The 16,997-nt window shown below is 44.0% G+C and overlaps 1 protein-coding gene across 7 annotated transcripts in view; it reads left to right on the top strand.

Annotated features, from left to right (window-relative positions):
* MYO9A (myosin IXA) overlaps nt 1-16,997 on the top strand; it is a 174,538-nt gene that overhangs the window by 743 nt on the left and 156,798 nt on the right. The window lies entirely within an intron of this gene.

Here is a 16,997-nt window from a genome sequence, read left to right as displayed (position 1 = left end):
CCCTGCGGGAGCGCTGCTCCTCCGCAGGTTAAGAGAGTCGATATTTCTTTCTGGAATTTTCCTAAACGTAGCCAAAACGGCCTTTGCTTTATCCTCCCAAAAAATAAACCCCTCCGACGTGACCTGCGCTAGGACCTGCCGTGAGTTCGGAGCCGGGTTTTTGGCCGCCCTCCTGCTTCTCGATCGGCTTCCTCCTCCATTTAGGTTTTCCCATCCCCAAAGCAAGGCGAGGGTGATAAAGTGGGCAGCGTGAGCTCAGCAGAAATCATGGCTTTCCCATCCCGCGCTGCAGCGCGGTCCCTGCCCATCGGCGGATCAAAAAAATAATCACGTAGCGGCGGAGGAAGGAGGTTTGCTGCTACGGGAGGAAAACCGGAGCGGCGTCTCGCTCAGTCGCTAACCAGGAGCTGTAATAAATCGCTCTGTAAATAGATGGCTAGGTGGAGAATTGGGTTTCTGGCTGGCTCAAGTGCTTTCCTGACTCTTTTCCCATGGGACTGCTAGGAAATGACAGGGGAGCGGTGTGTTCCCATGGAGAGGTGCATGGATGCTGCGGTGATGGGCTGGGAATCCTTAAGCACGACCTTACAAATCTGACCTCATCCATAAACTCTGGCTGGGTCAGAGCCTGTGTTATCCCTGAACAACATCATCTTTTCAGCCCCTCGCCACACAGTCACACAATTTCCCCTATGTCCTTGAGTAAACTCACCCAGTTCAATGGCTTTTCTCATTTTTACATTTTATTTAATTAAAATAAGAGGGGTTTCCATGCCTCTTTCCCCCATTAAGGCTCTCCCAGCCTTTGCCTTCCCTTCTGGCTGTAATTTTTGATCCCCAATACCATTTTGGAAGCTGTCAGTCAGGTTGCTGATGGCAAGGAAGGTAATTCAGCAGCCTCAGCACACAACTATTAAGCTTTTGTTTCCTGGGCTATCAATGATGATGCAACTTCATATTTTTATTTAATTTTTTATTTCTTTATGTATTTATTGTGATCAATGCATAAATCAGGGTGGCTTTAGAGATTTTTCCTCTGTGTTGAAAGGCCTGGAGTCCATCAGCAGCGCTTGGAAAAAGCTCTACTGGAATTTATCGTGTATTTAAAATGTAGATCTGTTTTGTGAAGTTATTTGTTCTCTGCATCCACTGCTCCTGTTATGATCTATAGACTCCACATTTTAAGCTTTTTTTCCCTCCTTATTTTGGGTGGGGAAGCTGCATTTTCAGATTCAAGGTATCAAATGCCTGATACGACTACTGCTGTTACAGCATCTTTCACAAACACCAGTACTGAACCACTCAGACAATAAAACCTTTGGAATCCTGTGCTAGGAAAATCTGAGTGCTTTATGCCTAAATTTTATGCCTAAATTATTTGTATCTGGGATCTTTATGGTGCATTTTGTGAGCATTGATCAGTTTTGCTGAGAATGTCAAGCACCTGAGTTCGGGCACTTGGGAAATGCGAAACTCGAGTTACCCGTGCAGCCTTAATTTAGCTTAATTTAATTTAGCTCGTGTCAAAGTATGGCTGGACTTGAAATCTTCATCCCTTGCTTGGTTTTTTGGAGAGCAGTATTCTGCTCTGGATGGAAGAACAGATTGTTCCTTCCCATGCCTGCAAGTCAACAGGGGGAGTACTGGGAGCACAGGCACAGTGCTGGTCCCTCCACTGGTTTTGCACCAAACTGGCAAGGAACCCAGGGCTCACCATGGCAGCCTTGACACCACAAGTGTCCTGTAGTCCTGGGGCTTAAATGCCTCAAGTCTGGGGAAACCAGGAGCAAATTTCCAGTGTCTGAAAGGGGTGTACAAGGAAGCTGGAGAGGGCCCCTTCATCGGGAACTGTCGTTCCAGGACTGCCAGGGAATGGGGTTAGATGGGATATTGGGAAGAAGTGGTTGGCTGAGAGGGTGGTGAGGCCCTGGCACAGGGTGCCCAGAGGAGCTGTGGCTGCCCCATCGCTGGAAGTGTTCCAGGCTGGGCTGGACAGGGCTTGGAGCAAGCTGGGATAGTGGCAGGTGTCCCTGCCCATGGCAGAGGGTGGAACAAGACCAGCTTTTAAGGTCCCAGTCTGGGATTCTGTCATTGGAGTGTGACCAGAGAGTTTCTGAAGTCGTTTGGGGTGATTGGTGTTGGTGAGTGTAGCGTGGCCATTTTCTGCCCAATTCTAGTTCTTGCTCTAAACCGTGCAACTTTTGAACTCAATTCCTTTAAAAATACATTTATGAGAGAGCAAACAAGGTCGTTGAACCATTGGAAGCATCTTAGCCGGTCAGACTTGATTTCAGAAATTCCTGCGTCCCCTCAGTTTGTAAATAAAAGGGAATTGGCGTTCCCGCTTGCACGCGAAACACCGGGCTTGAACCCACGTTTGTTGTGTCCTTGATGAACCCCCCAGCTTGGGCCTGGACTCTGAGATGGGCTGGGTGCAGGTTTCAGCTTTGGAACGTGGTGGTTTTTGTGTGTTGAGGTTTAAAAGAGCATTCTGAATTTCTCAGGCTTTGTCCTGCGTGCCGACGTTCGCTCCACTTCCTCTCGAGCGAACGGGATTTCTCCCCTCTCGACAAAGTAAACATGAGCATAAATATTTAAAGGATCACGGTTCAAGTTTGCAAATTGGAGACTTTCTCTAGCATTCCTTTGGACAAAAGCAGTAGCGCTGGAGGTTTGGGATGTGTCTGGGTGCTTCCCTGCTCTGGGGAGAAGCTTGGTAATTCTTTGGGCTTCACGCTGCAAAAATACTCTGCTGTCTTTTCAGGTTAGATGGCTGTCATTATCACAAAGCTTGGGTTTCTTATGAAATTTTAAGGACAAAATGCTGCTGATGGGATATCTATGGATCATTGGAATTGAGATTGTTTTTGTGGAATTTTATTTTTCTTTTACACAGGCCAAAGTTTTCCATAGGTTTTGGGTATACGTGTGAAGGCACAGGTGTTCAGAGTTGAGACTATAGAAACCAATCATGTGCAACTCTTGCCAGATAATGGATAAAAACAGGAAAAAAGGGAAATGGAATAGTCCTTGTTTTTTTTGGTGACTCATTTTAATATTAAATCTTGTGCTGTGTTTGACAGGTTGAACTTCATGGTGACAGGTATGTCTCACTCCTGTGACTGTGTTGATGTCTTAACCTCTGTGTCTTGGAATTAAACTTTTAAAAGTGGAACTCAAACCACTTGACCTCAGAAAATAGGAAAATTCAGGAGGGAAGGCTATTGGACATGGATTTTTAGAGTTGAATTAATTTTTGTGTCTGTTTTTAAAATATTATGAAGAGTTGTAGTTTTGTTAGATGTTGTGGTAGCGTTTTTCTGTCTGTGGAGAAGAATCTGTGGATCCCTTTTTCACAAGTACCTGTGGAAAAATCTTACAGGTGAGGTGAGAATTCCCCATCTTTGCTGCAATGGCTTTTTATTCCTAACAAACCCCCCATAATCTTAATTCTACCTCTGATGGAGGAACACAGGCTCATCTGGGTCAGAAGGGAGCTCAAGAGGTCACTTGGTCCAAAATTCTGCTCCCAGCAGGATATTCTTCAAAGTCAGATTGGGTTTTTCATGGCTTTAGGTGTCTCCTGTCAGTTGTGTTCACCTGTGGTTTGTGGGCTGCAGGAGGAGAAGGGAAATGAGGTGGTTTGAGCTGAGTGCTGCATTCCACTTGCAGCCTATGGAACTGCTGCTTCCCACTGCCCTTCCATGAGTTCATCAAGCTGGAATAGTCACAGGCTCCAGTTGTGGGAGGATCTGGCCTGGCTGAAGTTAATTTTGGGAGAAGAACAGGGTTAGTCCAAGTCCATTTGCTGATAGTCAGCATGAAGCTAGCAAGTGGCTCCACAGTGTTTTGGTGGAAACTCCTTGGAGATTTTCTAGGCTAAATGAAATAAATAAATAAATACCTGTGCTTTAAGGATTATTGTAATTCTTCTGGTTCCTTTCTGCTCTTCAAGTCTTGCATTGCAGTTTCTCATTAGGCATGGATGGGCATCCCTTTGCAGAGGGGTGAGATGTCTCTTTTTGCAGGGTTCTCATATGCCTTTGGCTGTTCACACCGTGCCAAACCATGGTTGGACAAAGCCACGGGTCATAGTTTTGGGCTCTGTTGGTGTTTTTAGTCAGCCCTTTTTTAGAGTTTTGCCAAGAGCCTCATGAAGAGACAGAGCATGGCCTTCAGCCAGGTGAGTGTTTTGCCAAGGGAATGGGGCTCAGGAGTGGAAAGGCTGGGGTGCACTGAGGGTGCTGGGGTAGGATGGCAGTGAGGCTGGGCCATGTTGGTGCCACCATGGAAAACAAAGGAGATAGGAGCTGATGAGGCAGCCAGTTATCCTGGGCAGATTCACACTGTGTCCAGGTTTGGGTATAGATTCCTGTGCTGTCTGTGCATTAAGCACCCAGATAGAAGCTTGAAGTTTGCTTGGACCCTTTGAGATCAGCCTCTATATCCTCCCAAGGAATATTGATATTCCTTAGTTGGATCCTTTGTCTGCTATGTGAGATCATATGAGGGGAGCTCAGCCAGCTGTGTCTCATCCAAGCTCTCATTTCACTCACCTACAGTGATAAGTGTTTTTTCACTCACCTACAGTGATATGTTGCTTTTTCTGCACTTAAAACAAGATGCAGGCATCGCTCTGCTGTGGTCTCCTGTCATCTCTCTGTTGGGCTGTGGTGTGTTTTTCAAGATCCCTGCCAGGTCATGGAGGAAGTTTATGAAATCCCTGTTGGTGTTACAGCCCCTAGGGATAGGCTGGCTCTATGTGGAGGGAGTCCCCTTTGAGGGGAGGGCTGGACTGGACCCTTTCAACCCTGCTAGTTTTGGTGGTTCCAGCTGTCTGCTCAGCTTCTCTTGCAAAAATCATCTTGATGTCCATCCCTGTGACTCGCAGGAATTACTGCACATCCCTCTTAGGAGCAGTGGGGAGCAGAGCAGAGGGCTGTCCTGCTTGGATGCTGCATGAAGTAGCAAAGGAAAAATGTAGCTTAAAATAAATAGCCAAAATATGTGGGTTTCAGTATAATTTTTGGGTCTTATTTGCTGGTCTCTTCACCTTGAATTACTTCTGGCATCACCCAGATGACCTTGAATCCTAGAGTTACTCTTGGGATGCCTGTTCCAGATCTTGGCTTTTGTCCATCACGCACAGATAATCTGAAAACCTCTATGCTGTTTTTTAATCAAAATTCTTTGAACTGTCTTCTATTTCTTGCAAAGCATAACCTTTAAAAAGGTAGAGTATCATGGATATGCTGTATCATGGCTGAGCATTGATGGAAGAGGAGTGTTTTATCCACATAGATCCATCTTTGGAAAACCTGAGCTTTCAAACCAGCTCAGACTCTGAACGCTTTTGAGAGACCACCAAGAATTCTTTTATTGTATTCAGCACCTACAGGGTTGGTTTGGAGGGATGAACTTACAACAAGTTAACTGAAAATATTTACTTTAGTAGACTTCCGTAACGCTGCTGTCTTTTCATACTTCACGTAAATACATAGACCAAAATAAAAATTCTCCTAAATGTTGCCATTTAAACTTTCATGGCACTTGTCTATAAACTGTTAGGTTGGTTTGTGCTTGTTGGGTGCACAGGACAGCCTCCCTGGGGAGGAATTAGTAAATGATTTAATTGTTGAGGAATGTGGTCCCATTAGGCAAAAAAAAAAAAAAAAAAAAAAAAAAAGGACCGCAGTGGATCGTTGGAAATGTTGCACTTGATTAAAACAATGCTGAGCAATTTGTAATGATTTTCTGAAATAAATGAATTTTTTGGAAGAGGGAGATGATGTGGGTAAATAACCCTTCTGGAGGTTTCTTTGAGTGCAGAAGAGCTGGTCTCTGCTCCCTAATTCACCAATTGCCTCATAAATGAGGCATCATTATGTGGAATTTGTTGCTGCTAGTGGTGGCAAGGATGACTGAACCACTCCAGCTCGACAAAGGCACTTGGAGAGATGTTTAAAAGCAGAGCCACTGTTTCTTTTGCTTCTTTTTATCTGAAAATAAAGATCCAGCCCTGCTGCCAAGGGATGCGGCGGGTCCAGGCGCCTCCCTTGGGATTGGGGCCCCACATGAAACGTGTGGCTGGGCAAGGAGGGCACCCCGTGTTTGTGTGGAGTGTGGCTGGGCAGGGAGGGCACCCCGGGTTTGTGTGGAGTGTGGCTGGGCAGGGAGGGCACCCCAGGTTTGTGTGGAGTGTGGCTGGGCAGGGAGGGCACCCTGGGCTCCCTCCTTGCCGGGCAGCCCTGGCACAGACGCCCTGCACAGGCAGGCCCCTGTCAGGAGAGCCGGGGATAATCTTATCCAGAGGCACTTGAGCAGGTAGGCAAGGAAAGGAGATAGCAGGACAATGCAGAGCAGAGGTCAGCTCTGAGGTGCCTGCAGCGCATTATGAGCAATCCTGAGTTCCCCTCAGCTATGAAGAGAATGAACTTTACCAAAAGCCATGGAGGAGTCTGGCTGAATCCACAAATCCTTTGCTGCTCACTGTTTAACCTCATTTGACTCCGGGGGGTGCCAAGTGCACCGTGGCTTGTCAGAGCACTCGTTCCAAAATGCAGTTCCCTGATCCAAATGGTCTCACTGCAATCCACAGGGATTTGATTAAGGAGTTTATTAGCATTGATAAACATTAGCAGCAGTATTTCTTCTTCTATCTTTAAGAAATGACTTGCCAAGAAAGATGACTTGGCAGCTGTTGCCTGTTCCCTGTCCCACGAGTTTTGTGGACTTGTGCATTGTTCCTGGCTCCATTCTCTTTGTAATTCCAGGTGGGAGCTGCTGCCTTCCAGTGTTTTCTTTCTGACTTCAGCTCTCCTATTCTGTGTTTCTTTATTTTTGTGATTGAAATAGCCCTCTAGAGCTGTTCACCTGCGGTGAACAATATAATAAATGAGGAGAAAAATATATTTAAAAAACCAAAGAGCACTTCCAGCAAATGGGATAAGGAGAAAAAATGAGCACAAAGGTTCATTTCTGAGGGAGTAAGGATTCATTCTCCTACCTAAAAGTCTTTGCTGAAACAAGGGAAAAAAAATCCCTGCTTGAGTATTTTCCTGTTCCCACAGAGGGAAGGTGTGAATCTCACCCAGGGTTTGCTGGCTTGGTTTTAGCAACATTAGGGGTTTCCTCCTGTTTTTTTCTCTTCAGCTCAGTTGCTGCAAGACTGCTTTCATTTTTGTTTTGTAGGGGAAGATGTGAAACCTGAGGAGCAAAATCTAAATGAGATGTTTAATGCAGTTGTTGCAGTCTAAGGAGTGGCCCTGCATGAAACTTTTTCAATTGCAGAAAAAGCTCATTTGAAAACTCAGTGTGAAAGTAGCTCAGTCTGATATTCATGGTTCAGACTGTGTGGTGGGGACATTGTGATTTTCTGTCTCGTGTTGAGTCTATTTTTAATAAAAGTGGAATCCTTGAGAGAATATCACAAAAATAATTGGAAATGAAAACCTGGAGACATGGATGTACAATGGTGTGGGTGCACTTTTTCTGTGTATTTTGAAGTTTTTTTCCCCTGAGCACAGACTGTCCTCTACACTGAGAAAGGTGTTGGGTTTATTTTTTCTCTTCTTGTAGGACTGGGTCAACTTTCTTTTCTGTTTTGGGAGCATTAATCTACATACTTTCTTTTCAGGTATGCTCTTCAGGGGCTGCGAGGGGGCAGGTATTCCAAAAACTTGAACAATTTTCCTTAGGTGAAGGATCATTACAGGTTCAGGTGCTGCTGTTATTAGCAAGACTCCTGCCAGCTGCAGTTTAATTTTCTAAATGTCTAAATGTTGAAATTCCAGATTGTTGCACAGGTATGTGTGTTGGAGTGCTTTTGAGAGGCTGGAACTCTGGACTGCTGGGATGATTCTTAACTGATGGCGTTGATGGATTCGAAGAGAATGTCAGTCTGGGAAGTTAATCACCAAAATCATTAAAAAATTCAACCTGTTTGGTTTCTAATGTAATGTGGGTGCAAAATGATTGTAAAGCTGCAAAGTCAAGTGAGAGAATTGAGCAGAAAATGGTGACTTAGGGAGCCTGGTACACACCAGGAGACCTTGAGATGCTTGTCCTGGTGGGCATCACCTTCAGGAGCAAACTTGGAACCTTGGGATGGGGGATGCAACATGGAGGAAAACAAAACTCAAAACTGACCAGAAAATTCCTCTGGTTTGGGTTTGGATTGTACCAGCTGGAGCATCATCCTTTAGGGAAGGCTGAGACAGAAAGTGCTGTGGTGGCACTGAGGACCTGGGTTAGGCCATATTAGACCTGAGATTATCCCATGTGTGTCACTGGGATCTTCTGCTTCATCCTGCTCTTTCAGGTGCTCAGCAGCTCTGAAGTCTGGTCCTGGACTGGGTTTTGGGGGGTTGTTTTGCCTTTAGGGTTTTTTTGTTTGCTTTCTTTTTCCCTTAATACCTAAAAGGACACCCAGCTCTGGTCACCTGGTGGGAATCACCTATTGTAGAGGCAAGTAGGGAAGCAAAATCTCTATGGTGGCATTTGCTTGCTGATAAGAGTATTTTTAAAATGCATTTCCTTTCCTCATTCTCAACGTGTCTTTTAATTCCCCAAGAAAAAAGGTGTGTGGCCTTCTGGTGCCTTAGCAGAGACTGGAATCTTCTGTGTTTGGTGCCTGTGCAGAGATCCACAGGGGAGGTCTCAGGTGTGTGAATTTTGGGTGGGCAGCTGTGCAACTGTGTGTTATTTTGAGGAAAACAAGTATTTTGCTCATGTTACAAAGTACTGCTGAGGGATTAGTGTTGCAAGTGAAATTTTGGGTTACCTGCTTTGCTCACTATAATGTGCTGAAAAAGTATCAATACACACTTGCTCTTGCTTTTTTTCTTTTATCTTCAATTCTTAAACCTTTTGTTGTCCTGAAGCTGTTGATTTTCAGGCAAAAACAATACGAGGCAGTGGCTGTGATCTGCAGGGTGGGGCTCAGCAAGGTCTTGTTGCTGATTCCCTTTGCTGGGAAGGGCTAATTATAGAGACAAACTGGGGAAGGAAGAGAACGGGGTCAATTAGAGCATCCAGCACAGTTTCCTTTAAATTAGAGGTTGGGCTAGAGAGATAAAAAAAACCCAAACCCCAACGTTAAAGAGGCACAGAGTAAGACTTGAAATGCTCTGGCACGCAGCGAGCTCAGCAGCTACAGCAGATGTCCCGCAGTTTCAATTTTAAGTAAAGAACATGTTGGATTAAGAGTTTTATTGCCAGAATTGCCAAATTGAGCTGAAAAGACAGAGGAGATGTTGCTACTGCTTTTATTCTTTAACATGCTTTTGGCTTGCAGTAGGTTGTGACTGAATGAAGCAAAGAAATACCTCGCCCCACTGTTGATTAAAATGGATTTTGTGGGAAAAAAGAATTAATTTTAAGTCTTTAATGCTCATAATGTTATATTTTCATAAAAAGACTACCTGCATCTTTGTACATGTCACATGGATCAGTTTTGTCCGTGTTTTATCCCTTGTTGGAGAGGCCACCAGGGCTCAACTTTTTCTTGGAGCTGTCTTATGGCTTTAAAAGTTTTTTTTCCCTGGATTTATGCATAAGCTAACTCAGATTAGAGGATACAGTATTATAGATATGGTGCAGACACAGTACAAGCTCCGGGCTCAGAGCTCTGCAGGTGTGGAAAGCAATAAACCCCAGTGCCAAGTCAGTGAAAAACCAAACTGGAATTTGTGCAAGTCGGTGAAAAACCAGAAAAGCCTTTATGGTGCTCTTCCCAAATGATCCCTCAGTCCCTTAACACCTCTTGCCTCAGCTTTTAGGGCAAAGCAGACCCTCCCCATGTCTGCCAGGTGTATTTTCTTCCTCTTTGCCGGATTGCTGTGCAATTCCTGGGATTGCTGTGCACAAAGGGGGGTGGCAGAGCAGGGAGAAAATCCCCACAGCTTCATCTGAGTGCTTCAATCCAGATTGGCAAGTTCCTTCTGCCGGCGCTGTGACTCATCCTGGGCTTCCTCACTGCAGGCCACCCCTAGCAGGGCATCAAAGGAGCAGCCCGCGCTTCCAGGCTGGAGCCCAACCAGGATCTTCCTGGAGCAGGGGCTGTTGTTCTGGTCCTGGGATCTCTCCGTGTGCACAAGGTGGTGAGCTGATGCCAAATCTCAAGGGAGTTGGTGATAAATGTGATGAATTGGTGCTGAGGGTAAGAAGGTTTCTCCTTGCTGCTTTGAGCAAGGCAGGGGGTCCTGCCCAGCCAGGGGTGGGCTGGGAAAGGCCCTTTGAGGTCAGTGCCACAGCCAGCAGAACTGTTTGTTCACTTCTGGTTCCTTGGGTACATCTGATATGCAGGGGTTTAGTGTGGCAGTTAGGAAATTCTACAGCAAGGAAGGAAATTTTTATTTTTATTTTTATTTTTCCTGAGGCATAGGTAGAGGTACTCTTTGCTCAGGGCTGTGGTGCAGCAGAGACTCCTGCCCTCCTCTCCTTCATTCTCCTGGTAAAACTGACTCTATATATGCTTCCCCCTTGTTTTTGGTTCAACAAACTTAGCTCTAAATCTTTGCAAGAATAACTTATTTTTTCATTTGGAGCAAAAACTCAGCAGCTCCACCAAGTTTAGGATTGTGCCACCAGGACCTATTAGAGCCTGCAGGATGTTACTGGTGGTTTGATGTGAGAACACCCTCATGAGTTCTACTCTTATTTTTAGGGATTTTTTTTTCCTATTGAAGGGCTTTAACATTTCTAAATGTTTTGTAGGATTTCTAATATTATTTTATAAATTATTTGCAGTGTTAATAGCATTTTTAGGCTTTTTCTACCTTTTTATTATATCATCTATGTGCCCACATTACAGTCCCAGGTCTCTTGTGAAGTTGTGAACACTTTTACTGTTTGAGATGGATCTGTAGGGTCTACCAAGGACATGTAAGTCTTGGAACAGATATTCTTCATTTGTAGGTGTAGAGAAAAGCTGCAGAGAATATGAAAGGGATGTATAAATTTTTAGAGGATGTTTCTTTCAAATGTCTGGCAGGAGACTCTTGGAATATCATGAAAAGTGCTGGTTTTCCTTTTTGTTTTTTTTTTTTTCATTCCTGAATAGGCTGGAACTGGAGATCAGCATCCTGAGCTGGCAGAGGAGTCAACCTCTTGATAGTGATCTGGAGTTGTATGTGAGGAAGAGCCTCAGAGTACAGATTAAAAATGCAAAGTTAATGCAGTGAGGATCTATTAAGGTGCAAGAGAAGAGCAACAAAATCATATAAAGCAATGACTTTTGCTGCAATGTCCTGGCAGGTCAAAATTTCTCAGATCAGAGGGAAGCTGCTCTGCTGGCTGGGATAAGTGCCTGGAAAAGGAGCTTTAATTTTTTTTTTTTTTAAGGAAGGATTTGCCCCCCTCAATTTCTAATTCATACAGTGACATTCTAAATACCAGATTGTTCTGATTCCCCTTTTGCTTCTGCTTCACGTACACATTCCTGTCCTTGTGATTATTCCATGTGTGTGACAGCATCTGCAGCACATGGATGGGGTTATGGTTTTCATATCACCTCCTTGTCCTGTGTCTGTCTCCTGCCATCCCTGGGGTTTTGGAGAGCTGCTACAACACTTACATTTCAGCAGTTTTTCTCATTTTTTTCACCTGCTGTCTGCATGTCAACTCTGTGCTTTCTCTCCTTTTTGTTGTGCAACATTTTGTCACAATTTAGGACATTTGAAAACCAAGCTCCCTGCTTCTTTTGGTAAAGTCATCAAATTGACATTTTTATTTCAGATTGTTTCCTGCAGAGCCCTGAGTTGATTTTTTGCCTGTGTGTGATGAGTCAGCACAACTGTTGAGCTTGTGAAGCTTCACTGATTGCAGAGTTCTGTTCTGCTGCTCAGTTTTTCAGTTAGCCCTTTAGCTGAGAGCACTTAAATGCAAAGTATTGCAACTTGTGATGCACTCAGTGCTGAGTTGGGTTCATTTCTAATTAAGATTTTAGATGGCTGCCTGTAGGTGCTTGTATGTGAAAACTGCCTAGAGAAAGCCACTGCCCGGGGTATGATGTGCTGAAGGAGGTAATTCTTTGTTAGGTCTGTGATTTTTAAGTGTCTTATTTAATTTTGCGTGGATCCAAGTGTCTGAACATGCTCAGTGCTGCTGCTGCTGGTTTTTTTTCCCTCCTCAGCCTACTCAAGATGTTAAACCCAGCTTTAATTTTCTCCATTTCCTATGATTCTCAGTTAACCCTCTTTTCAGGAAATCAGTGGCTTCCTGCAGGCTATTTCTAGTTGCTGCTGGCCAGCTGAAGTGAGGTGATGTCTATGCACTGAAATATGATGAAACCCTCAGAAAGATTTGTTTGGCTCTACCAGGATTAGTTTTTTTTTTTTGAGGCATTGTCGAGGTGAAAGCCCATGGCAGCAGCACTTCATTAATCTTATTTACTGGTGTTTGAAGAATATCTGATATTATTGTCTGTTCCTTCATAGGGGAAATCTAATCTCCACTAGAATTAGCCTTTGTAATAAGGCTCCTGCTTGATAAACGAGTAGACAAATATTGGGGCCTTGCCACCGAGGGCTTTATCCATCACTGAGATAAAGCGCCCGGGCTCCACCATGGGTTATTTATGCATGGAAAACAGACTTATCAGCATTCCTGAATTGCCCCTGTTGCAGAGAGCGGGCACTCCTGCCCCTAACAAAGCCTCATTTAGCTCAGTGCCTTCTTCCCTAGCCCAGGAATGAAATATTTTCCTGTTTCCCTGAGTGGCCGGTATTTGTGGCGCTGCCCGTGGCGTGCACGCAGAAAACGCGTCAAGAATCCGCTGGCTGTGGGCAGATCCCACATCAGGCCAGGCCTCGCAGGGCTGAAATAAGCGCAGCCTGTTCCCTCGGCGCCTACACGACCTGGAGAGGAGGAGGAGGAGGATGGCAAGGGTCAGGAGCAGATTGTTGCCCTTGCAAATAAAACCTCTCATCCATCCTGCAATCCTGGAGGGGGTCCTGGAGATCCAGCACACGGAACGAGTGAGTTGAGCTGCCTCAAAGCTTCAGTGACATAAGGGGTTGGTGTCGGAAGGTGTCTGGTGTTGGAAAGAGGGAGAATAAAAATTATCTCAAGTTGGATTCTTCTGAAGTGTCTTTGTGATTTTCCTGAGTGTTGGTCATTGTGATATGGATTTTTTTTGCTTTTTGGGTGAACAAATTGGAGGGAGAATTGCTTTCAGAGGTGGTCTTGTAGCTGATGGCAGTGGAGTTAATAGATGGAGGAGGTTTCTTCCCGCCCTTTTACAAAATTCCTATTGAAGCATGGTGTTATGGGGGAATTCTTTGCAAAATAACACCAAGACACCCCTTGGAGAACTCCCCTTTAGCCTCTTGCAAAGCCAGCCCATGACATGGCTATGTTCAAGATGAATCTGAAAAAAAAGATTTGAAGTTCTTCATCATATTACTGGAGATGAAGTATCTATTCTCACTTCATCCTATTTCTATATAAACTCATTAACTGACTTTCTCTGCTTTGTATTTTTGCTAATTCATATTTTCAATGCCCTAATGGGCAGTTTGGTGTCTTCAATGCTGATCTGATTGAATCATTCTTTGTGTTGGGTTATAACAGTGCTTCCATTTGCTCTGGTTGTGGTGTGGAGTGAAGGGAAACCTCAGAGATTCAATGGGATGTTGGGAGAGAGGGGAAGGGGATGTAGGAGGCTCTAGTTGGACAAAATCAGTCCAGATCATCATCTGCAGTCAAGTGGGACATACAACATAGTCATCAACTTGTGTAATTTTGGGGGAGACAATTCAAAATTCAATTTGAACACATCATAAAGTATCCACATGTTAATTTTGAAAGCTTCTGTGTGTCTGGGTCTTGCTTGGTTTTTCCTCTTATTCATGCTCCTGTGAATGTTTGCCAGCAGAATTCATGGGACTAAAACTTCCTAACATCTGGTTGGCCTTGCTGCAGTAATCATCTGCCTGTGTTTTTCACCTTAAACCTGAACTGGTGAGCACAGTGCTTAGGTATGGGGAACATGAATGAGAGGAAGAACATGAATGCCCTCCTTTGGAAATTTCCCTAAATCTTGATGTCAGGTGCTTTGTAGGTGTCCCAGCCTGTCAGGATTTCTGGTGGTTGGTGTGATGGGCATCCACTTGACTCATTTGGACAAGTTAACCCCTTTTCTGCCGGCCTGATCCAAAGTCAGAGTTTCACCATGGACATGTTCAAGCAGAGTTTTGGCCAGCTGCTCGTGCTGGTGGCACATGAAGTGTAAAAAATACTTGCCATCCCTATAAATGTTTTGAGTTGTCTCCATGATAAGCCCACCTGAGTTTTGGGTTTCCTCATTCCCAAACACAGAAAGCAGTGACCAGATGATCACAGGGAAGGAATGTTGGAGGATGTGACCTCCTCTGCAGGAACGTGCTGTCCCTGTTAATTTTTTTGGCTGAATCCAGTGCTTCTCATTTTCTTCTGAAAAAGCAGCTGGTTTAACTTCCCCTAGTGACACCACCCAAAAAAACCCCAAACCAGGCAGTGAAGGACACCCTGAAAGGAGATGTCACAGGGGGCTGTGGCAAGCACCTGCTGCGATGCAGTTAATTTTTTATAAAATCAAATTAAAAGCATGTTTGCCACAGCTGCTTGCTGGAGGAGCTGTTTTGATTTATGTTCTTGCATCCTTTGCTTCTGAGATGAGACCCAGCATGGCAGAACGATGAGGTTCGGGGGAATATGAGCCAAACAGATGCACTTGAGAAAATGAAACTTCAATCTTGGATTTACTTAGCTCATTTCCTGGTGTCATTACCTTATCCTGATGATGAATGTGCCTAGTTGTGGGATCCTGCACTGAATACATTTTGAAATGTTTTTTTCACGCTCCCTTCTGTGGATCTCATCACGCAGCCGAGTTAATCCATTTCAGGCACTTTCATTTCCATACCATATGTTCTTCAAGGCGTTCTGCAGGGATAATTATGTGGATATCATTCACTTCCCTTTGTCCTGCCAAGACGTGCTCTGCTTTTCAGGTACAGGGGGAGGCACGAGCATCTTATTCAAGTCTTGATGACTTTCTGAAGGTTCCATCTCCTGGTGTCTGTTAGAGGAGTCAGGAAGGACAAGCATGAGGACAAGGAGATCATGTACTCACTCCAGAGCGTTTATTAGACTGACTTAACACCCCGTCCTGCTAGTGGGATGTTTTCCTTAAAGATCAACCATCATTTCCATAACACTAATTATTGGGGAAGGTAGGAATGTAAATATTGTGGTGAATTTAAGGGCTCGAGGAACTTTCCTGCTCAAATCCCCCTAGCTAAGTGTTAATGTAAATTATAAAAGTGAACTATGTGCTCAGAGAAAGCCCAATCTCTTCTGGGATTTTTCCTATCTAACAAATAGTGAAGAACAAACTCAGCTGAAATTTCAAGTGCCTGCCAAGGCTTCACTGGTTTACCCAAATTACTGAAGCAGACAAATTTAGCAGCATCTGGATGGTACTAAAAAAGCAGAAACCTTCATTCTTTAAACAAATCTGTTTTACCACTGTCTTTGAGCAAAGTTTGTTTCAGTTGATTTGTGTTAGAGGTGAACAAGTTGTCCTTGGACTACAGAAGTGACTGAAGTTTGGAGGAAAAAATATTCTCAGTTGGATTATTTGGTAATTTAGACTAGGAAATCTCTTCCTTGCACATGCTTCCATAGGGTTTGGAGTTTTTTTAACTAAAATTTGACTAAAGCCAGATTAAATGCAAACCAGAATGCCAGTATATTTTCTAACTTGACAAAGCAGTGCAGCAAGAACACTTGTTTACCACATATGACTTATTTTTACTGCTTTTGTAGAAATTATGTCCTTTAATATAAATTACAAATTCGTGGCTGTAGTAGAGAAGAAATGTTTTGAAAATATGTCTGCTGATAATTGCCATTATAAAAGAGACTGAACAATGAAAAAGGGCTGGTGTGTAATGGCTGGTGTCCCTTCCCATGATGGGGCTGGAACAAGATAATCTTGAAAGTCCTTTCCAACCCAAGCAATTCTGGGATTCTTTAATCACTGGGAGCAGCTTTATTCCATCAAATCTATTGATGTATTTTAGACTATTGAGGCTGAAACCTCTGCAAAGTTGATTTCAGGACTGTGGCTGGGATCTTAGTGATACAGGGATAAAGGTGACAAGGGAGACCTGCAGGAGGGATGACAATGGTTAGACAGTAAATCAGTGAATCCCTTCATTGGGAAGCATTTTGGAAGATGGAGATGCAGAATTTCCTCATGGCAATATCAGAGCCTGGGGTGACTTTTGGTGGGAGGAATCCCAAACCAGCAGGTTATGGAATGTGAGGACAAGGAACTTGGTCTTGTCTTTCACTCTTCATTAAAATAAATAAAATTTTAGAAATCCCCAGACCTCTGTTTCAGAGAAACATGTTTTAAAAAGGGCAGCAACCAAAAGCCCTCATCCATTAAAAAATTATCCTTCAAACCTGATCATCCTTTAAAGGTCAGGGGTTAAGGATGTTTAAGGCAAATTGCTGATGAGTTTTACCACAGATTCCATTGGAAAGGCTCAAGGAAAGTGGAAAATCCCTGAGGCTCAGGTGTAAAGTCAGCAAGGACAAGCAGGAGTAGAAGGAATGGGTTGCTCTGTGTCTGTCAGACCCGAACACTGACAGCACAAACACATTTATGAACTTAAATAAATGTCTGGGAAATGTTGGTTTGCTTTCTGCTTGCAGCCAGGGTATAGACAAGGATAACGATCCTGCAGAAAACAGTTTTTCTGCAGAAAGGGACTTTTGACTGAGGATCAAAGATAGCACAGGGTAGAACACCAGTTTGCTGTCCTGAGATGTCAGCTGAATCTCAGGTTTCTGCTCTGAACTGTGCTCTGTGACTCCTGTGCTCACCATATAGGTGGACTTGGTATATTGGGGCCAGAATTTTATAGTGTGGTGCATGAGGATGGGCCTATTGTGAACAGAAAGAATGTTTCATATCATTTTATGTCTCTAAAAACCCCCAAACT

Source organism: Melospiza georgiana, chromosome 13 (assembly GCF_028018845.1).
Source record: "Melospiza georgiana isolate bMelGeo1 chromosome 13, bMelGeo1.pri, whole genome shotgun sequence".
Taxonomy (NCBI): Eukaryota; Metazoa; Chordata; class Aves; order Passeriformes; family Passerellidae; genus Melospiza; species Melospiza georgiana.
Note: the sequence above shows the minus strand (reverse complement) of the source record. Positions and strands in the feature narration are given on the sequence as shown.